We start from the raw sequence: 23924 nt of genomic DNA on the forward strand, positions 1-23924 counted from the left end.
GACTCTCAGTGTTTTCAGTATAGTGGTGTTTAGATCTTGTGTCACCTGCTTACATTCTTATAACGCACACAGATAACTGATTAATTTTATTTGGACAGATGGAGCAACAACAACATTGTGCTAGTAAACTGAGACTGAAGAGACAAAGAAGCGCCCATGAAAATATTCAGAAATACATTCTACTGCTTAAAGGCCCTATGTTTATAAATGTAGATGTGTACTTCAATAGTACTTACAAAAAGTTTCATAGTTGGTCAAGTAGTTTGCCTCGGGCGTTGGCCACGCCAAGGGCCCATTTTCAAACACCACATTTATCAAAGGCTGTTCAGGTGTACACACATGGATTGGGTGGCATACGCACTTTTCATGACTTGGCGTGTTGTTCACTCCTGAATCTGCACTAGAGCTGCAGCTAACGCTTATTTTCGTTATGATAAATCTGTCGATTATTTTCTTGATTAATAGTTTGGTCCATAAAATGTCATAAAATGTTAAAAAACGTTGATCGGTGTTTGTCAAACCTGGAAATGACGATGTTCTTGAATGTCTTGTTTTGTCCACAAACCAAAATGATTCAGTTTTAATGATTTATTTGTTATGTGGAGCAAAGAAACAGAGAAAATATTCCCATTTAAGAAGCTGAAACAATCAGAAATCTTGTTCTAATAATGAAAAAAGCTTCAAACCGATTATCAAAATAGTTGACGATTAATTTAGTAATTGATTAATTGTTTCAGCTCTAATGTGCACCAGTTTGATCCGGCCAATTAGTTTTACCTCTGAATTTAACCCCAGCCCTTGACCCATACTGACCCATACACTTCTTGGCCATATGCTGCCCTCATGCTAGTAATGGGAATGTGCTGAACTCGAATGTTTAGTCTGTATTTGCAGTAACTTTGGTAAGCACTCCACAGATCCTGACTCGGAGGCAACTTTTTTTTTGTTTCTGAGGTGCTCAACTAAGCTCCCAATCGGAGAATCTGTCATCACGACTGCTTATATCACAATGTTGATCTGTCACTTGAGGTAACCTGTAAGGACCTTGTAAGGAGCTTGTTTGCAGGCTGAATCCAGCCCCAGGGCTGTATGTTGCCCCTGTGTGCTGTGGATGTTCAGCTGATGAATAACTGCAGCAATTATTTAATGATCTGCAATAAAGTGGCTTTATTTACATGGCCTTTATATTGTCGATAAATTAGTGGTCACATATGGCGAGTGAGTCCCGGGTGTGTAAAAAGATGCGTTTGCACATCTTATGGTGCCAAATGGCAACGGCAAATGTTGCCATCGTCTTATAAGACAACACTGGACAGGCTATCTGTTGCATTCAGGTGCAAAATGACCTTCACCATGTCTGGAGTGGTGATACAAGAGCAGAGAGCTGACGGTGAATATAAATCACCTATCCCTTTAGCTGATTAGAGTGTCATGTGCAGTTGAAGTGCAAAAAATATGGAGGACCAAGTGAATCCTGGGTGTGCGAAAAGTGCCACAAATAATGTATCTGCCGACGAAAGAAAAGGTCTGAAGAGAGAATGACAGGTTTACATGCTGATTTTTAATACTGTCTGTGTCCTTCGTGGAGAGAGCAAGAGCAGACTGCACTCTGGATGACTAACCATCATGACCAATATGACAAAGTGAGGTTTGCAGCTGGGAATACCAAATTGTGGAAAAAGGACATGCATTTATAGAGACAGATATTCTGCAGGAACATATGGGGAAGTAAATGACGGTAGCAGTGTGTGTTTGTGAGTAGAGATTGCACCCATCTCTAAAAACATCCTCATACACAAAGGCCCTGGGGAAATTAGAGTGATGAGGGGAAGCAACAAGGTGCATTTTTGCAGCACAAGATGTGGAGATGATGTATGAATAGTTGCATTCTCTGGGATGAGCATGTTGTTTTGAATCAGGCTTCATTGAGGGAGTTATTTAGTGGAGCTCTACACCGTGAAATGTTACTCTGTGAGTGGTAAGGAGGCTGCATTCATTTTTTTTTTTTTTTTGCACTGACAATCTATCACAGACATGGCTGCCTGGAGACCTGAAAACAATACAGGTAACACTGTTACATCTGCCTGAAGTTGAATCAGAGACTCTTTAACAGTGATCCAAGAGAATCCTGCGAAACTCTTTATTTCCCCTGAAGCCAGTTCAGTGAAGTCACAATCACTTTTTAAATCTAAGTTTTCATTGTCTTTTATGTCTCCAGTCTCTGCACAAAATATGTTCCCTGAAATAATAAATAACAAAAAAAAAGTCTTAACAGCTGTGAGCAAGTTTATATGCTCTTTGCATCATTTTTATATTTGTTGTGTCGAGTTGTTATTACACAGTAAGTCAAACATTTAAACCAGAGATGTTATGGTGTAATTAGGGAAGAGAGAGTTGGTTGGAATAATACTACTCACGCTGTGTAGATTTGATTTAGCTAAACGTCCAAAGGCAAATAAACCTTAAACTACCTTTTGTCTACATTGTATTCTTGGGAGTATACAGCAGTAGTACTAGTACTTTTTATTTAGTCTCACAGATGCAAACAGCATTGGAATATTTCCTTGAAAACCTTCTACACAGACGAGATGCAGGCAGTGCAACATTACAATAAACTTTAATTACACAATACATAATAATATTAAACAACAATAACAATAACTGACTGGTATTTTCTGCAGTGGGTGTTGAACAGTCTGATGCCACTGGGGTACAAGTTGTCCCTGAACCTTGTGGTGCGTTTGAGGGTTGATCTGATTCTCCTACCTCAGGGCAGGAAAGAGAAAAGTGGTGCCAGTACAGGGTGATTAGAGTTCTTCATAATGCACTCTGTTCTTCCTGAGGCAGTGCATGGTGTAAATGTCCGTAATTGTTGGTAATAGTGTGCCGATGATCTTCTGGCCCACTTTCACCACTCTTTGCAGGACTTTATTGTCATGCTTGGATGCTCAGGGTGTAATGCACCCTGTGAGGACAGACTCCACAGCCCACCTGTAGAAACTGGTGAGGATTTGTGGTGGACATCCGGGGCTTTTCCCAGCCATCTGAGGAAGAAAAGGTGTTGGTGGACCTTTTTGATGACAGCTGCTGTATTCTTTGGTAACTAGAGGTTGTTGCTAAAGGCCCTGGTATACTTCCATGCACATGCTGTGAGCGCATATCGTGGACCCCGGTATACTCGCACATCAGAGTCCACCCATTGTGGTGGCGGTACACGTCTGGACGCTGGGAATTGAATGCATCCATTCTCCCTCGGACACGTCTGGTTCGAGCAACTCACAACTGAACTGCCAGTCGGGGTGTTCGCTGGTTTGAGGGTCACCAGGTCAAGGCTCGAGATCACTATCCTTGGTAACTACTTATTTTGTTGTTGAAAGCGGGGCTTATACTCCACCTACAAGTGTGGTGGAAATTCAGTTTTGCAAATGCGCTGCGCCCAACACGTTCTTTGTGCTTGGTACCAAAATCTGGGCTGCACGCCCAGCCTGTGCGTTGCGTATTGATGCCACGTAAGCCACTTCCCGTTTCCTAAAGTCCATGACCACCTCCTTAGTTTTGCTTACATTGAGAGAGAGAGGTTGTTCTCCTGACACCACTCTTCCAGGAGTTCTCCTCTCTCCGTAGGCCGCCTCATCGTTGTTGGCGATCGGGCCCACAATGGCGGTGTCGTCAGCAAACTCAATGATGACACTGTCCCAAAACCTGCACCTTCTGAATCAGCTTGGAAGGGATGACCATGTTAAATGCTGAACTGTAATCCACAAATAACAACCTGGCACAGCCGATTTTATTGTCCATGTGAGCTCGGGCGGTGTGAATTGTCTGTGAAATTGTGTCCTCGATGGATCTATTGTGGCAATATGCAAACTGTAAGGGATCCAAGCTGTCTGGGATGCGGCCCTTAATGTGTCCCAGCACGAGCCACTCAAAGCACTTCATTACAATGGAGGTTAGTGCTACAGGGCGATAGCCATTAAAGCAAAATGCTCTGTTCTTTTGGGGGTCTGGGACAATGGTGGTGTTTTTAAAGCAGATGAGGACAGTTGAGCTCTGTAAGGAAGTACTAAATATGCCTGTGAAGACCGCAGACAGTTGCTCACTAAATGCTTTTTAAAACATGACTTGAGATTCCGTGTGGGCCAGCAACTTTTGTGGTGATGATTCTGTTGAAGATCCTTCAACAGACACTGAAGGATCAAGATCCATCAAGATCCTTCAACAGTCGCATGACACCGTGAAACTGAGTGCGTTCAGGTCATCGGGGAGTGATGCACCGGTAGCAGTGAGTGAGAATGGCTGCAGTTTGTAATTCGTGATTTCCCCGCAACATCCATCAAGCATCACACGCGCAGTTAAACTGTCTACTGTCAGGTTGTGCCTTCCCATAGCCGGTTATGACCTGGTAGAGCTTGTTCAGAGAGCTGAACTCTCTGGGCAGGTAGAATAGTTTGTGTGAAATGACTTCCACTTCTGTACTTCTGTTCGCCATGAGTTGTTTATGAGGAAGCAGACACCACCTCCGCTTTTCGTCCCCCGATGATTCTGTTCGGTTGATTTTAAATCCCTCTGGCTGGCCTACGTGATCCGGTTTGCTGGCAGTCAGCCACGTCTCCGTGAAGCAGAGTACACAGCAATTCTGCAACTCTCTTTGAAAGTCTTCCTCTGAGATCATCCAGTTTATTTTCTAAAGACTGGATGTTGGTCTGGAAAACGGAGGGCTTTGATGGACATAGCCCACGGCGTTTCATTCTGACTTGCAGACTCATCTCTGTGCACACATCTCCTGGGTGCTCCTCGCTGAGTCGTGTTGGCCATGCTGGTAGTGGGTATGCAACAATGTTAACTCTGGGTCTAGAACACAGAATATTGCATTTTGTGGCACAGTTTTCCCTTTTTTCATAAGCGTATATCTATCATAGGTAATTTAAGAGTAACCTGGCTGAGATAAAGACGACAGGTTTATCTAACTACAACTAAAATCACGTTAAATTGTATTAATTGCCAGGGTTTCCCCTACCAGTAGTGCTTTTAGTTTGGATAAAGGGCTTTAAAGTGCTTGAATAAAATGTTGGAGAAATTAAATTAAATCTGCTCCACCTTCATCTGGAATATATACATTGCGAATGGAAGCATTCATGTAAAGTAACCGCAGCTGTGAGGTGATGGAACAGTGTGAAATTCAACCTTGGAAGTTCTATAAAATTGCTTGAATATATATTTGGAAAAGGTGTTTGAACCTGAGTAGTGCTTTCCTTAATAAGTGTCATTATTCCTTTTTCCTTCTGTTTTCTAACAACAAACTTTTATTCATGTTGTGCTGAGTGTTACAGGGACAGCAAAGCAGATCTAATTTTATCTTGCTGAAAATAAAGATGAAAAGAGCCACGTTGTTTCATGTACACACAGCCTCTACCTCTGATAGATAAGAAGTTGTTCTTATTTTATTTTGTTTTTAATTTCTGGAGGTGTATTTTATGTGTGTTCCTCACGTCTGTTACTGCAAAAGCAATAAACAAAGTAAAAAAAAAAAAAAAAACAGGTGAACAATGCAAACAATTCAAACCAAATCCAATATATGACTTTACGTAAACAGGGAACATAGGTCACACAGTAAGCATACATTAATTATGGGCATTTACTTACTGCTAATTAATATTCTATTAAATAATATAATATTAACTTAATATTAATTTCACCACAGGTACATAATCATGCAAAATGAGCCTTACAATTAACCATATTAACCATTGTTATATATATATATATATATACACATACTGTATATATATATATTTAATAAGGTGCAATAATGGACAATAAATGCTTAATATAATTAAGTTATGCTCATTCTGTACCCCCATACATTTATGAAGTCATAGTTAACAAATTCATATTTACCCTTTACAATAAGGGCCACAAGGAGCATTAATAAAGGTAACATAATGAATTATAGTTTAGTAATGATTAATTAGTGCAATTATACACATTTTCATTTACATACAATACAATACCAATAAAATAAATATTTTATTGGTATTTATTACTGACATTAACAGGAGCATCATGGACTCTTGAACCCCTTTATGAATGAATAACTTTCTGAAACTGAATAACATTAATAAATGGTTAGTTAATACATCAATTAATGTATCCTTATTCCAAAGTGTCATTGTTGTTTCTGTGTTGAATATGGATTTAAAAAACAAACAAACAACAAAACAGGAGAATTAGGTGTATTTTCTTTGAATAGACCACATTTGTCTTTCAAGTGTGGCAGAGTGGACCTGCTCAGCAGCTTTAATTAAAGCTGTGGGTGGAGGGGAAATAATAACAGGGGCTTGTGACAGGCAAACACAAATCACTCCTGCGGGAGGTCACTTATATGAGGGAAAGAGTGATAGTTTTGTGCTAACGGTGAAGCAGTAAAGATAGAAAGAAAAAATTCGGATTTGAATGTGTGTGAGTTACAAAGTCCCCCAAACCATGATTGAGGAGGTAGGACGCAGGACTGAGACACCATCCAGAGGACCAAACTGGTAGTGCAAGCAGAGAGCAGCGAAAACATGAGGAGGAGTTGAATTTCCTTTCCCCTTCATTCATGTGTGAGAAGGCTTCCTGAGTCGCAGCAGTGGTCACCAGATGGTGCTGCAAAGGCAGGTTTGATCCATGTGTTGCTTATGCAGGCAGCAGGATGAAGGAATGTAGGAAGTGGAGGGGGGGGCATTTGCATCGACGTAATCACCATAACTCTGGTGTCTGGCATGCAGACAAGTGACTGATGGTGGCTATAAATCCAGCAAAAGAGAAAAGAGGCTATTATGCTGTGGAGGAGAGTGATGTTTTGCACTTTGGAAATGAGAGAGGTCTGAGTGGACGAAGCTCCCTGGAAAAAAAAAAAAACTGTATCATCACAGCAGACAATTCTCACTATGCTTGTCGCCAGTTTGGGCATCAAATTAATTTGTTCATTTATATGATAGTTGGATACGCGCAGCACTGGGATCACATCTATAAATGACACCATGCATTTTTATGCTTCATGTTATCGAGGTGTACACACACCCACCACATTATTAGTTACGCAGGACACCAAGTAAAGCAACGGGGTGACACCTGGTGTGGTCTTCTGCTGCTGTAGCCCATCTGCTGAAGTCTCCTGCATACATTGGTTGTAATGAGTGTGAATTGTTGCCTTTCTATCATTTTTGAACTCGCCTGGTCAACTGTCCTCTGACCTCAGGAGCTCATGTTTATCAATTTCACTGCCACATGGGCTGAGGGGGTTGGTGAGGCAACTTTGTTGACAAGTTTAAAGCGGCATCATTGACGAAAGAAACGAGCAAGAAAATTGAGGTCAGTACTAGGGTCTCTTTTTTTCTTCCTCATCTTTCTTTAGCCCACTTGTATTCTATGCTTTTCTATTTCCTTTTAATGGGAAGTTGACAGAATGCAGTTTAACAAGCATACAATAATATAAGTTAAACAAGAAGCACTACACTCTTGATAATATAATCATAATGGCACAGAATTTCTGAATTTAATTATGGTTAGTTTTCATCAGTCAGTAGAATGAAACATTAAAAGTTAAATTCTTGCATTTAAAAATGTTGAATAAATTAAAATGAAAACCAAATATGATGTCAAATTAATAATACATCAACATGAAAGGTGCTACTGGTTTGGCTCTCATCACGCAACTTTATTACTGCTGCATTTGTTTAGCTCAGACTGTCTGGTTTTCATGAAAAAAAACACTGAAAAACAGACATAGAAAAAAGAGCAGCTATTAATAAAGTACAAATGTGAAGTTTAAAGTCTCTCAAAAAGAATGCTCTTATTTAATAAAACTACGAATTACACCGAAGTACAGGACGTTGCAAAAAAAGTATTCGGAGCTTTCGCCATTTGATTTCACGCTCCAGTAGTTTTGGTATTAAACGTTGTGGTTGTGCTGGATATTGGTGTAAATAATATGATGAGATGATGAGATGCCAAATAGCAGGGGAGATCGGGACATTTTCCAAAAGCCCAGAGGTTGGCGCTAGGATGTGCAGATGGGTTTTTCCCAGTAGCAGTTGTCCTGTTAGCCAGGGCCAGCTGCCTCTCGCTCTCTCAGACATATGTGACATGAAGTTACTTGTAGAGGTGTGCATCTCTTCTTTAGAGGACAATTTGATACATAATACATGGGCTACACTCCTATACAGGGATGCCACTCTTTATTACCATCGAACCATTTTGCATTTAAAATGCAGTTTGATGCGCCACAAAGTGGTTGATTGGCGTAGACATTCATTTTCCTTTACAAATGAGAATAAGCCCAATCTGTCACTGCTTACCTTTAAATTTCAATAAAGACCAGAGAATCCTATGTTTGTGAGAGTGGTCTCGATAGATTTTCTCTATTAAGATTGATGTGCATGCATTTCCAATAACACATGCATAAGATTAAGTTGTCTTTCTAAAATGTATGATTTATCTATTCAAAATATTATTAGGGGTTATAGGAATGGCGGTGGTCTCTTTCTTTAACCCTAGCTGTAGACCACACTACAAGGCCAAGACTACTAATAATTTTAACTACCCTGTTCTGAGATTCACTCTAAGACTGATTTTTTTAAATGGCAGGAAGTGGGCTGAGAGCTGAGTACAGGACAGTGTGGAGCAGGGGGCGTGGCATGGATGGTGAAGCGACAGCTCAGTCGTTTATAAAAGGTATACAATTGTCTGGGACAATTTCAGGCTAATGAGACAAGAAGGGGACAGAAGCTTGTACCAGTGATGTAAAAGTTGACTCGGAAAGACAATGGGAACATTTGGACGTAGTAGCTGGTTTGTGACCAGAGAGGCAATAAATAATACTGGTTAAGGGGTAATATCAGGCTGTAGTTTACACATCAGCAATAGACTTTTATTCACCACAAGTCATTGTTTTGCTCGTGTCATGTAATGTCGTACTAAAAAAGATTCCACATGAGCTCATATCAGAAACAAAACTAAATGCTGTGTGTTTCATTGGGAGATTAGAAAGTTCTCAAACCAGCCAAAGTTAAGATTCATGCAAATAACTCAGTTACGGCATTGATCAGGCTTGATTGAACCCGACCAAGTGAACATTTGCGAGAGATCGAGATGAGACAGATTCCCATATCAACATAGTTTTCATTTTCAATTCAGGTATTTATTTTTTACACTGTTAGTATAATAAGTAATCAATTAGCCTTGGCTTTACAAATGTATTTGTGTACAACAAAATAAGAGCTTTTTTGAAGTGGTTTACTCTCAGAGCCAGAATATTTTAGGGTGATAGGAGCTTAGAATGAAACACTAATACAGTAACTGATAAAGAAATAATTCCATACATACCTTCAACATGAATAATTTCCTTTGTGCAATGCATTGTGGAAGAAAATACGGCTCACTCAGAATTCAAATCTATTTAGATTATGCATGCTGTCTGCTTTAAATCACCTTTGCCTTTTGTACACACTCTACAGTTGAAACATCTCGAGGAAAAAAGGCACAATTTATTAAAATCCCCTAATATACATTATTATTATTAGATTTATTATCATTATGTGGTCATGACACAGCTCGCAGCCCCCTTTCGCCTGAAATGGTCAAACACACACACACACACACACACACACACACACACACACACACATATACTGCATACAGACCCATACATGGACTTTACATGTCCTAATTATTCCACAACCTTTCTTCTTCACTCATCTCATCTCTCTCTCTCTCTCTTTTTTTTTTAAATAGCTCTTTGTTCTCTGCCCATGTCTATTTTTATCCCAGCATTCACAGGAGGAGTCAGAGAAATGACGAGGCTTGGGAGACTTGCTCATCTCCATGGCAACTATATTGCAAGCTTTCATTGTCTAATGCAGCCTCTTCCTCCATGTTATATACCTTTTGTTGCCCTTATCTTATGATCAGATTTGTGCAGGTCCATATTTTTATGTAATTTCCTCTCCAGATGCTGTATGTGGGGGATTTTTTTTCTCCCACCAGCTCCGCATGCATGCTTACCTTTGTGGATTCTCGTGGAGTTGTCATTTCCTCTCTGAACCAATGGCCGTGCTGTTGTGGAGCTATTCTGTGCTAACCCACGCCTCACTCATAATGCACAGTCGGGATGCCATTTCGTTTTGCCACCACTGCGAGGCCCACTTTCACGAGACCGAAAAATCTCTGTGGGCTTTGTTCGGTTCAAGGGGGTTTCCCCATTTCTCCCCCTCCTCTTCCTCCTCCTCCTCCCGTACTGGATCCTGCTGAGAAATGCAAATTTAGTGGCATCTTCCTTAGTCAATAACTGCAGTATATGGAAACTCTTTTGAAACACACTCTGTCCTGACTTTGCTCATGATTAATGATTGTGATTATTACAGGACATTTGTCATTGCCAAACCTATATTTCACACATGGTTAAATGAGAGACCACGCACATTTTTAGCGTCTTTCAGTCGTATTTATTTGAAGACATTTCCGTTTTCTATGTTTGCACTGGTGTCTGCATTATTCAGTCATAGATGTCAAAGCCATTAGTCATGTCTTCATCAAAATATTTTCAGCCATTGTAGCTCGATGTCTTTTATGAGGAACATTCAATTCCAGATGTGGGTTTATTTCCCAGGCAACAAATGCATACGCTGTCAGTGAAAGAGTCAGGACTCAGCGGCATTAGGTGCACACACAGAGAGAGATGTACATACAGTCATAGGAGCTATAATGGTACCAACAAGAAGGGGGTGGGGGCTAAGCAGGAGACAAAAATACACCACTGAGGTAAATGGCAGACTCATGCACGTACACTTTTTTCGTACATTCAGTACTGCCGGCATTTCATGATAAAAGAATATCCAATAGCAACTAGACTAACTGTGCTAGGTGAGATAATTAAGTATGCATTGCCTTTATGCGCCAGTCCACAAGCATCAACAGATGCCCGTAGCCCCAAGGAACTAAGTGCTCACCCATGGTCTTCCAGATTGCCCCTTTAAGAAATCCTTTCTCCACTCTGTTTGTTTCCTATGGCAACTGTCAGCCCCCTCTGTGTCACCTGCCAGCAATGGAGCAGGTGGACCCAGCAGGGCCAGGTGGAGGCTTCACCTGTCACACTGCCAGAGCTGCCCCACGCATGCCAACACCACTATTAATGGAGGCACAAATAGCTCAAACATGCAATATTTCAAGCAGAACACATGGAGTGCGCGCACACACACACAGGCTTTTATAAGACATACTATACAGGATAGAATGTCTACATAAGTTTGGCCAAATTTAAGCAGGGAGGAGGTAGGATCATTATCAGCTTCCCAGTTGCCGCTGGACAGTCGGATGAATTTCTGAGGTGAGAAATTTCGGGCGATCAAATTCTTGCACAGTTGAAGCTGAGCCACAACTAAGTTGCCCAGTGACAGTGCCTTATTTTATCACTCCACCTGTGCCGAGGGGCAAACAGAGCACCTGAAAACCATAATATTGGACAGAAAGTCTGGAGGCCAGGGTGGTCAAGCTGTGGTCACATACAGGGTGCTTTTATGATGTTTCTACCTCCTCGCATGGCCCATAAAAACAAGAGAAGGAAGTAGCTGCTGGTCTTAACCACACCCTTAGCTATCAAGTTATCAACTGTAAAAGTATTTGGCTTACCTCCACTTCTGTCTGCAAAATTGACGAGACATACTTTCCTCAACTTCTTAGACATCTTTGTGTCCAGATGTGTGGCTACCTCTTGTTTCTTTTTAGGTATAGCAGAGGCAAGCACTGAAAGTCTTCGTTGTTAGCATCCTTGTCTGGGAGCTTGCAAATATATGTTCCTTGACAAATGTCAATAGTCAGGATGATCTGGGGTGCCTGGGGTCTTTAACCTCAGTGGTCGCTGTTACCAGGGTCCTGGCCTCTTGGATGTACAGCGGGTTATGCACTGGGTGGTATTACCGGTTTGTGCATGTCAGATTTTGGGACCTTGGTGTGTGGCAGGCCCTGGCCTTGCCCCTCAGGGATTTTTGGGGTGCCTGTGAAGGTCCCAGGTGTTTGGGGTCCTGTGGCGGTGCACCCTCTGATAATCACACAAAGTGCTCCGACTGAACAATAGGAGGGCTGATGTTATGCTGGTATTATGGGTTGTACAAGGGCTGCATGTGTGACCCCTGACGAGAAGTGATTGTCAGTAAGGCAATCCACAGTAGTATCTAAGGTCACGACCCCCCACCCTGAAATACACTGCAATCAATGGTGGGAATGAGATGCAGTGTGACGAGTGGTCTGTCAATACCTCGGGGCAGAAGGAGGTGGATTCATTAATCAATCCTGTCTTTCACATTCTGATTGTACAAGAGCACTTACAATGCTAGAACAAGGGGCGGAAGTCAGCACTTTACTGGTTTTCTTTCGCCCCAAACAAAAAACAAATCTTCTGAGCAGACATGATAATAAAAGTTTATGAAACTGCTACTTTTTTTTTAACTGCTACTTAATGTAGCAAATATCTATCTCAAATAGATGATTCAATACTTCCTGTGCATACACAGTGTTTTAGTAATGTTGCTGAATGGAGGAAATACAGCATTCCACTTTTTATGCCGCTCGACAAACAGATTGATGATTTTGAACAATGAAATGACAATGACTGAATATACCATATTGGTACAGTGAACAGTACTCGATGTTTCAGCATAAAATCTATTCCAAATGCCTTAGAAATGTTCTTTCTTTCTTTCTTTCTCCCTGCTATCCCTCAGCAGTAATTGCACGATGAATGTGCAGGGACACAGTCTCACACCAATTCTGGGTTGACAGAGTGGGACAAATGATTAAGTGCCTTCTAATTATTTTTTACCAGAAGCAGAGAAGCTAATAGCTTTACAGGATCACTATGAGACTAAGCAGATGATGTCAAGGGTTACGAACTGGTATTACATCTGTCTGTGTGTACAGTTTGAAATTCCCTCGAAAAAATGAAAAGCTGCTGTTTCATCACTGAACCAGAATGCCAGTTGTTATGAGTGGTGACTTGTGTACAATGTCATATTTCACTTAGCTGCCTCCTCAGTGTGTACATTCTGTTCCTGTGAAAGGGTGAATATCTTTGCAGGGGCACTTGGGTCTGACCTCTGCTTCCACAGATAACCTCAGTTGGGAAATCAATCAAAGTGCATGTGCAAAAAGGGCCCCCCTGAGGACAGTCCTCATCTGCAGACATCAGCACTGTTTCACCACCAACATTTTGTCACAGCTCTGTCAGATGGGATCACACGGCACAAATGTGCCGGATTGTACACACCTGCACTGGATGTTCACACATTAATAACCAAGAGGATCCCAAGGGATAGCTGATGATGGCCATACTTAGCACACATCAAAAATAAATTCCCAAGAGATATAGGTCAGGAAAAAACAAATAATGAACGTTAATATGCTCAGCAGCAACATCACACTAACAATGTTGTTTGTATATCATGAGTTTAAAGCAGCATTTGAGCTGAACCTTAGCCAGGGAATGGCATCACTATGGTGGCAACATGGGCGGAGGACTTTGTGGTCAGCCATCGTGCTGCTCAATGGGGGTTTTTACAGCTCAAGTGCATCTAACAGTGCTGAAATGGAAGCTCCTCTGGATGTGAATCCTGTTGACTGATAGAGAGCGCGAAGGCACCACAGTTCTCAAGGTTGCCCAAGCGATATCTCGGGAGTTTTTTCTCTGCAGTGTCTTATTTTGGTAACACTTCACTGCACTAACAGTATGGCAGTAGTGTGGCAATAATTTCAATATTAAGGTAATCACACTTTCTTTTTCATGGTAATCACCAAGTAGTAGCTTGACAATACCAAGTTAAAATGTTTATGGGACATATAGCGGAAGACAAATTTCAGCATTATACAGAATACGTTTACCACTTTATAACTATTTAACAGAAGAAGAGGAGAATGCACAAACGTTTGATTGCTGTGAAATACATACATTTATCATGTAGATATTTACATTTGGTTTGACTCCTTGAGGGTAGACTTCGTCTGCATCCAGTGCTGACTACCACTTTCTGGCTGGCTTTGGACAGTCAGGAGAAAATATGGAGGTCCAAACCCTAATGCATGCAGCAGGAGCAGCCCAGGAGTTCACTACTGTGCATTTGGTATATGGATGTGAATAATCTATATGGGAATCTATTCATACCAAGCAAGGCAGAAAGAAACCCTGGGGGAAATTGTCTCTAAATTAGTGGATACTGAAGGCCACATTATGGAAGAATGCATAATCAAGCTTCAAGTGCACTTAATTCAACACCGACCATCTCAGAGGGAGAGTGAGAGAGAAAATAAGTCACTCAATTATTTTTAATATTGATTTTGATTGTAGTTTATGATTGTGAATGACACAACTAAGTCAAATGCTTGCCATATTACATGATTTGAATGCATTTACTTTTATTTTTCAAACCTTTATTTTTCAAACATTTTCGTTGGCATCTCGGTGAGGCACCTCGAGAAAAAGTAGTGCAGCTTCTCTCAGGGGGCTCTGGTTGCTTGGCTGAACCTCACCAGACAAACACACACATTCAAACATAGATATACAAACACAAATGCACCTCTTTTTTCTGTGGGCGCTCCAGCTGCATGTGCAAATTGGATCAATGGGCCAGTAAAAAGTCCATATGATAAAAGAGGTGCCTCAAGGAAGATTATAAAGAACACAAGTGTCAGATAATACTACTACTAGTATTACAAGTACTTTTAAGTATGTTTGAGAACATGCCATGGGTCATGGCTTATTGACCTCACTGATTGTGGTCAGATCAATATATGGATATAGTGGGTGAGGCAGTGGCTGGATGTTAAGCATGTCCCCTCTTGTCCTCAGGAATTGTACTATTCGATTGACTAATACCAGTGATCCCCAAAATGTTGGGTTGAGGTACGATTGGGTTGCGTCTCGAAGAAGCCACTACATGCTTCAAATCACAGTATTGTGGGTCTTAAAACCATAAACTTTGTATTTGAATTAGGGTTGTTTGATCACTGCTCACAGAGGAAAAACATGGCTACTTAGTATGAGAAGCAGCTGTGTGTGTTCACCATTAAATGAAGATAGACAAGGGAAAGCAGAAGAACTAAACAACTAGACATAGGCTTCTGGTCGTGCCGATGCCGATCTCACTTCTGCTATGCGAGCGTGCGGGTTAGCATTTAAGCTAGCAAACTTTATGCTAACATGTTTTTTCATGCTCCACAATGTTATGTGGCTACATTGTTATTAATTAGCTCCAGGGCCGACCCAAGCATGTATAGGGCCCTAAGCTGAATTTGATTTGGAGACTGTTTTTTAATACTGGGATTTGGCTAGCTCAGCATTGTTGTTTTAAAATGCAAATGTTACGCACATCGAAACTTGTGTTTGATCAGATGATCATATTATAAGCTGTAATGGGAGCATGTGAGCATCTGCTGTTGATGGGAATAACAAACCAACCTGATGTTACATGTCATTTGTCATTTAGATGACACTTTTATCCAACGGCACTCACAATGATTAATTCCCACATCTGAGAAAGGCAAGTAGCAAGGGCCTTGCCTAAGGGACCACACTGGGTATTAGCTGACCTTCCCTGACCAGGATTTGAACTCAGCCGTCCACATCAAATTGTGACACCCAATACCACTGAGCTATACCAGCTATCCATGTTGTGCTTGAATAATGTGTGAATAACACAGCTTTGAAGTATTGACTGTGATGCTTATGATTAAGCAACTATCTGAGCACATTTTGAAGTCAGTTCAGAGTGAGATTTCATCAGGAAGGGCAGGGGTAGGTGAGGGGTGGCGGGGGGATCATGATTGTGTGTTGTAGGCATTGGTGGTAGATTTTCAGGCCTTCAGGATGGGGTTAGGGAGCTGACATCTTTGAAACAGACAAATGCAAAAATAATATATGCATGGCCAGGATATAAAATCTAAAAATATAACATTACGACTAAAAGTAGCCTTGTGACTAAAATGGACTATGCAACGATGAAACTGTATTTACTGCAACCGCACTGCAAACTATTTAAAAAAGAAAAGAAACAACAACAACAAAAACACGATGGAAATGCAAGTATGACTACATCAGTGTAAGGACAATACATGATAACAAAATAAGTCATCCCCCGTCCTATGTATTTTTCATGTTACTTCATTTTTTTTGTTAAGAGGTCTTAATGTCCCAGAAGGTGTAAATCTTTAAGGCTAAAATTCTCCCTAAAGCAGTTTGAGGAGTGCCTACGTTCAAATGGCCACATCTATTTTGAACAATACATAACTGCATCCCAAGCTGAGTTGAAAATATATAAGAAACTATTTCATCCTAGATAAATACAAAACAGATAAATTGTAATTGTGGAAGGAAAATGGTAAACAATGGTATAATGAATAATAGTTAAAATTGTATCTTATCATGTGGCATGTATATTTAAAAATATTTCAAAGTGATGTATTATACTCAAATTTAAGGAGGCAAAGCCAAAAGAGTGAAAATATGATGAATTATTTATACAAATGTGTAAAGCTTTGTTAATTTAGGTAGATCAACCAACTGATGCCAACTCCATGTTCGAAGAGTGGGAGTGGAGAATGATTCATCACATTTTTTAGAAAGCAGGAGGCTCTTGAAGTAGCAGCTAATTCATCATAAAAAGTCATCAAAGTACATCTGTAATTGTGTAGTGTGTAATTGTTGTCCTTAATATTCAGATTATAACCTGTTGTATCTTCTTAAAAGATTCATATGTATTTCTGCGAGGAAACTTGCATCACCCAACCAAACCTGAGGTTGTGATTATGCTTTGAACCCACCTTATCGTGTGTTGATATCTCAACACTCGTATTTAAACTGCGGGACAACAATTGTTGGCGAAGTTTATTGCACATAACACTGTGCAGGATGGCTTTAATGAAATCTTGGTCTCAATCGGTGTCACTAAATTGTGAATATGAAAACATCTATCAGCTTGTACCATCCTTCTGTGCTTCTTCTGTTTTGTTTTGTTTTTTTAAATTGTAGAGTCATACAAACGTCATGTTTTTTTTAATGACACGTGCTTCTAAACTGAATCTTAATTTGTTTTTGGTCATTTGTAGGTCACTAAAGTATGTTTCTATTAAATTTTGGTAAGAATGTAGCCACTGATTAATAAATCAAATTTTCAAAATTTCCCTTTCTCTTATTTATTCATCAATCCAGATTATAGAGTTAGTCTTAATTTTGATTTAACATCAGAAGTCCCATTTAACAATTTCAGATGCATATGTCCCAGCAATATCTAAACAGATCAGGATCATTTTAGTTTTGCTTATAAATAGCTATAAACAGGTTCATTTCTGTACAGATCAGGGTCAAGTGGATCAAAATGTAAAAATAAAATCCAGGTGACCTCCTTGGTGGAGGTCTGTACTCTCTGAGTGCTCTTGTTGTTTTGTACAATAGAAAGTGGGACACCCAATAAAAGACTAGGTTTTCTCACGGTACTTCTAGCACGGAAACACACTGTATTTTGTAAACACAACAAACAGAGGAGTATTTCTGCCGACCAAAGATGCTGGGCTTGCAAGGATACTTTCTATGATGTATTTAAGTGAAATGATGTGGCGTCAACAAGGAATCTTTTATTCTGAAAAGTAAATCGGATGTTTTATCTTCCTACTTCCTCTCCGGCTCATGCTGAATTCTCCTGAATGTATTCAGCTCTGCTGCGGCATCTGCCAGAAACAGAAGTGCTGCGTATCCACTCCAACCGTACGAGTCTGAGCAGGCCCGACACATAGCCGTTATGCATTTGCAACCAGTGTGCTTTGACACATTGGCTAGAATGGATGCGTATCAGCTCTGATGCTGGATCGAAGACACAACCGTTCCTCAACCCAACATTTTGGGGATTACTGGTATTAGTTAGTCGAATGGTACAATTCCTGAGGACAGGAAGGGACATGTTTAACATCCAGCCACTGCCTCACTGACTATATCCATATATTGATCTGACCACAATCAGTGAGGCCAATGGGCCGTGAACAGTACCGTGTCTGCTGATTGCTCATGGCTAAAATGGCATTGATCTCAAGTTATTTTACTCCCATATTACACATCGTACAGAGCATCAACTGTTTCATTTCACCTCAACTTGAATGGGTCCCAATGTTGAATTATTCCAAGATTTTTTATAGCTTAATTACAGAGTCAGATCCATGGATGCAATTTCTACCTTAAGAAAGCAACATTCTCAACGGTAACAAGGTATAGATTATTCTCAGTTACTTTCTCAGCCCAGTCTGACAAAGCAAAATGAGCCTCACAAAAGACATCAGTTTCAAAGTAGTAATGTGATTCTGTTAGCAAGGACAATAGTCACATACTGACACCACACCCTGCATTATCTATGCACATGAAAAGAGAAGGTAGACCAGAAAAAAGAAATCCATAAGAGAGTGTCAACAAACCAATTCAAAGTGGCAAAATGCCACTATAGATATGTTGGTGTCAAATGTGAGAGCCAGCCCAGAATAGTTAGCATAGCATGTCAAACAGGCAGACATTGCAATAGCCTCAGTTGTTTCACTGTAGTTACTATCATCTGAGTATGCCAGGATAGATTAAGTGGCGGATATGGATGGACAGTGATTTGAATGAGCCAGACGTTACGCTTTAGTGGTTTGGCTTGAGTTGTGATGTAAATGAATGCCATCCAGTCACACTGCCTATATGAGCAATGTAAAATTAATGACAGGAGTAGTAATAGGGGCAAGCCAGGACACTATAGTCTAGGATTTTAAGACATGATGCTTGTATCACTGGCTGTGTGTGGCTGAAATAGATCAACACTTATTGAATAGATTTCTGTAAAATTGGATTATTCAATTATTGTACATGAGATTTTTCATTGTTCTCCTCTGTTTATTACCCATCTGTATTGATGGCGCCATACCGAATTTTCATGTCTTATCACAACCTTATGCATCTACCAAGACAAAATCAGCCAGTTTTTTAGAGTCTATTTTCTTCTTTTATCTTAGGCCCTGTTATATCATAGCCTCCTGAAGACAAGGCGATATTGAATCGCCACTAGGTGGTGACACTGGTTGCAGAAAAAAAATATTTTTGAATAGTAGTCTATGGGAAATTAGCCTATATTTCAATTGATGTATTACACCAGTAAACAGTAAATGTTAATGGTTCTCCTTCATGAGCATGGCCTACATGGAAAAATAAGCAGCATCCCCTGCAATTAACCTATGTGTGAAATACTGACAAACCATCTAACCATCTCATTGGCTGGATACTCGTCACTGACTGAACGCGTAAATATGACCACTCGACTTTAGCTCTTCCTCTCCTCGCCTGACTGTTGTAGTTGTCGGAGCTGTCTCCAAGCTCCTAACCTAGCACCCAATGGGTATCGGAGTTGCCACATAACCATCTCCCCTCCATTATTGGCTGTATATGTCAGAGGTGCAGGTCTGTGATCTTATTCTTGATAGTCGAACAGGAGATCTGTTCCTGTTTGCTCCCTTTCCCCCTGTGTTTGTCTTTGTTTATGTCAGACTACTTTGTTCTGTTTCCTTGGGTTGAACGTGTCGGACTGCCCACACACACACTTGTAACAAGTATTTTATCTGTGTTAATTGTTTGTTGTTTGATGACCTTGTTCCTTCACCTACGTCAGCCTGTATGGTTTGATATATGGGGGAAAACTAAAACTGCTGCTGATCAGTCATTGTACGATGAGGAGGCGGTCCCTAGCCCTCACCTAGAAACCTTCTTAGTACAAGAAACAGTGGGCAGTCACTGCAGTGTCTGGGAACAAGCTCCAGGTTAAACATTTCAATTTTCACGTGTCAATCTTGCTGTGAGGCAACAGTGCTTTCCACTGTGTCACTGTGCCGTCAATCTGAATATTATGGCAACATGCGTCCTTAAATGACCCGTTCAGTGCTCACACCTGCAGTTAGCATGATCTGCTTGTGATCAGATCAGTCAAGACAGATGTTATGGAGTCTTAAAATACTGTATTTCCACATAGCTCGCTTTGGGTTGGGTTAACAATCGGAAGGTCACTGGAAAGGCTCCTGTGCCTGGCTTGTGTGTGTTCACTATTTTGAAAATCTACTGCAATGAAATCTATCCACACAGTATCTCTGCCAGGAAAAACTTTTCAGATCTGGTGTTTCTCTGAAAGTGACACCTGTGCTATTCCTTATTCTGATCACATTGCTGAAATATAAGAGATATAGCATGTTGTAGTACATCGTGGCAGGCGTCAAGATAGCATCCAGGTATGTCAGCAATGGCACTTCCTGATTGTTGCGGAGATTTGATTATAAAGTGAGTCGACCAAAGATGGAGTTTCCTGGAGTCAGAGATGAGTTAAGTTGAAAAGCTTTATTGGAAGCAGCTCAGATCTGAGGAGAACTGAGACAATGCCGAACATCAAACAAGTATGTTAACAGTTGGGCATCCTCTGTCAGTCTGCCTGTGAGTCCCCAGAGTTAGGATACTTAAAGGTGCTTCTTCTGCTGATACATGGAGCTGACCTTGGGGAGGACTGCGCAGTAGCGTCAGTCCTCTGCCCCAATCCGGTCAGGCTCAGCGAAAACATGAAGAGACGAATTCTGTAGACAACAGTGCTGTACCGAGGTCAATGTGACAACAACAGTTTCAGCAGGTGCTGTCCTGAAATGTTTAGGCTTGTGCTTAGGAATGGGAGCTGATAACTTTAGAGAAGGCAGAATAATATTTTTCACTTACACTGATAAAATGATGCAGTTCATCCCAACTGATAGTCTATGAGATGGACTTGGGCATCGATTATTCAAAAAATTCAAATTTTTCTACAGATACTCAGACTTTACACTTAGACAATCCAGGACAAAGTTTGGTCAAACCACAGTAGAAACAGGTGAGAAGGACAATCGGCCAGTTGCAAAGAATCTTCTAAAGAAATGTCCCCATTGAGTGGACCACTTAATGATCGAACAACTTATCGATTGAAAAGCATTGGTAAAACCATTCACCCTGTAAGGTTAAAGGGCAAGGATGCACGTGTCAAAAACATTAACACAGTTAAAGATTTGTTGGTTTGATTATTGCAGCTCCCTGCAGCTGGGAGGGCCACTGAAAAGATAGTTGATGGCTGAGTTTCATACTAACGTTATTACATTTTGGGGATTGTTCATGTTTTGGGGATTGCAGCGCTCCAGCTATGGACAGACATTTCATATGGGACCGATGACGATGTCTCCATTTCATAAACTCTTTACCTTTTCTAGGTTTATTAGTATGCACTTACTTCAGTCTCTAAGAGACCTGTATGCAGAGTAAGGCTGGCTATCAGTGGGATTTTACCTATAGCAGTAGTTAACGTGATACTGCTTATCGATACCATGGGCCAATTCCAATTCCTATCTTAACCCTCAATCTTAACCCTCAAGCTCAACCCTTAATCTTAACTGGCCCTCAAAACCAAGTATTGAGGGTTATTTTGTCACTTAGAATTGGGACACCCCTTAAATGCAGATAAGTCTTCAGACTGTGGGGGGCAGAATAACGTGAAAGCTGCGTCCAGTCTGTCAACTCCAACAAAGAAGAAGAAGAACACATTTACATCACGATTATTTATTACGATCTGTTTGTCAGTCAAGTTATTAGGTTGTCAGTTAGTTATAAGATGATACTCATACAAATACCACAACCACGGACATATTCAGCTGACAGTTACCACACACCACGGCTTATTGAAAAGTAAACCATAGCAAACGATCGCTTGTCCGCACCGGCCATCTATTGACAAAAGATCGTAAAATAAAAATAAATGTTACGCAACAAGGACGTCAGTAATCCATAATATGGCCCTAAACTAAGATAATACAATGGTTTTCATATTTTTTATATCTCTATTAACAAAGAAAATACTTAATTTGTAGCTCCCTCGCTTCGCTGCTTTCGACGCCATCTTTCTTATGTGAAATGTAATGCATGCCCCTCAACTTAATTTTTCTGAGAATCGGGACAGCACTTGCACTAGCGGGAGCACGCATTTTTGAGATTGAGGGTTAAGATTGAGGTTAAGCAAGGAATTGGAATTCACCCCATATCTATTATTTATTGTTCTCTCTAATTTGGTGACGAGGTCACCTGAATGCAGAGGTGTAATTGAAAGCTGTGAGGAAGAGTATGTTATTTACATCACTACAAGAGGACAAGGTCCTCTGTCTCAATCTATGGACTCCACTGTAGATAAGTCTTTTTCAGTAAACTAGGTAACATCTCTGTGACATAAGCTGTTTTCCACTCCAGTTATTTTCCCCATGTTTAGCAATGGAGAATGGGTTGAACTCACTCCTGTGGTTGCTGCTTGACTGACCTTGTCTTTGGGATTAATAATTGCATAAATTAGAAGTTATTAAAAGTGATGATAACAGTATCAAGGGTATAAGTAGCTACACATTTCATAATAATGAGTGTTACCTTTAGTCTCGGTGCCAGGAGGCTACATTGAGGACGCTACAGTTCTGTTAGCAGCAGCAGCAGAAACATTAGCTGTTTCAAACACTTTGCACTGCCTCACATTTGTACACTGTGTTTTTTTTATGCGGTTGTTGGTGTTACTCCTTTTACTTGCAAATACAAGTTGCTGCATTTTCACAAAATTTTGCAAAGAGAAACCTCAAGACTTGACAGTGCAGCAAGTAGCTTGATTCCAGAAGCTTTGTCATCATTAGGCGACAATAGGAAGCATTATAATTTAGCATTTTAGAAAATAGCTTAGAATTAAATGTAAAATCCTTCTCATCATGTACAGAGCACTTATTGATCAGGACCCATCATACCTTAAGGACCTAGTTTTATCATATCAACCCAAAATATTTAGTTTTACATAAAAAAAATGATTTAAATGGGACATATCATTTAAATCCTTATATTTGGGCCAGCAAAGTCAGCAAAGTGTGGAAAAAAAGATGACTCACTCATGTTTTTGTGGTCCTCCTCAGTCTAAGTACAGGAGATAAAACACACAATGTTAACTTCTGCACTCATTGGGACGTGACAATGTGCTAAATTCCTGGAATTGTTGTCTCGCAGAGCTCCGCTTTTTCCGTATTACACACGAGAGTGCTGGCGAGGGCAACGGCATCAAAAAAACCGGAAGTCCGCGAAAAGTTCCATTCTTGGCTCCACAGTGCAGCACAGAGTCCTACACAAACTTCCAGTCTCAGAGGATTTCTCTGTCCAGTGCATACATATATGACGGCAATGTGCCTGCTAGAGCCTGCAAATGATCACTTTTCCAAATGCTAATTGCTGTTAGCTCCCAGTAGCCTCTGTGGCTGATGTCATTTCCTGTCCCTTAAGTTTTGTTTTACTTTTTTAAGGTGGACCTAAAAAGATACTACTAAACCGAGCATTCTGAACAGGGCTGTTTTGGCAGGGTGATTGAACTGTTGTGGTGCTTCATCCTTATGGTATTTTGACCAAAGCATGTCACAGACATGTTCATTAGGACAATAGGGAACGAGATTAACTTGGAGAAATAGGGTATAATATGACCCCTTTAATGTCATATTCTGATAATAATGTAGATCCAGATGATACTTGAAAATCAATCTCTGTGTTTGCTATAGAACCTGCATAATGCATTTCTGCAGTTGTGTTTTCGTCTACATGTAGCTGCAGTCCTGAAACATGGGTGTTTTGACATGAAAAAGTGTGTCAGGAGAACAGAATTTGACATGCTGACGACAGATTGGCTGCAATCTGCTGATTCGGTCTAAAGGTTATAAGGGCAACAGCTGCATCTTAATATATCACCTGAACCATGAAATAACATCTGACTTATTTTGCCATGTATGGCACATAGATGTAGAACTTGAATTCTCCTCCTGTA

Source organism: Microchirus variegatus, assembly GCF_963457635.1.
Source record: "Microchirus variegatus genome assembly, chromosome: 2".
In the NCBI taxonomy this organism is placed as follows: domain Eukaryota; kingdom Metazoa; phylum Chordata; class Actinopteri; order Pleuronectiformes; family Soleidae; genus Microchirus; species Microchirus variegatus.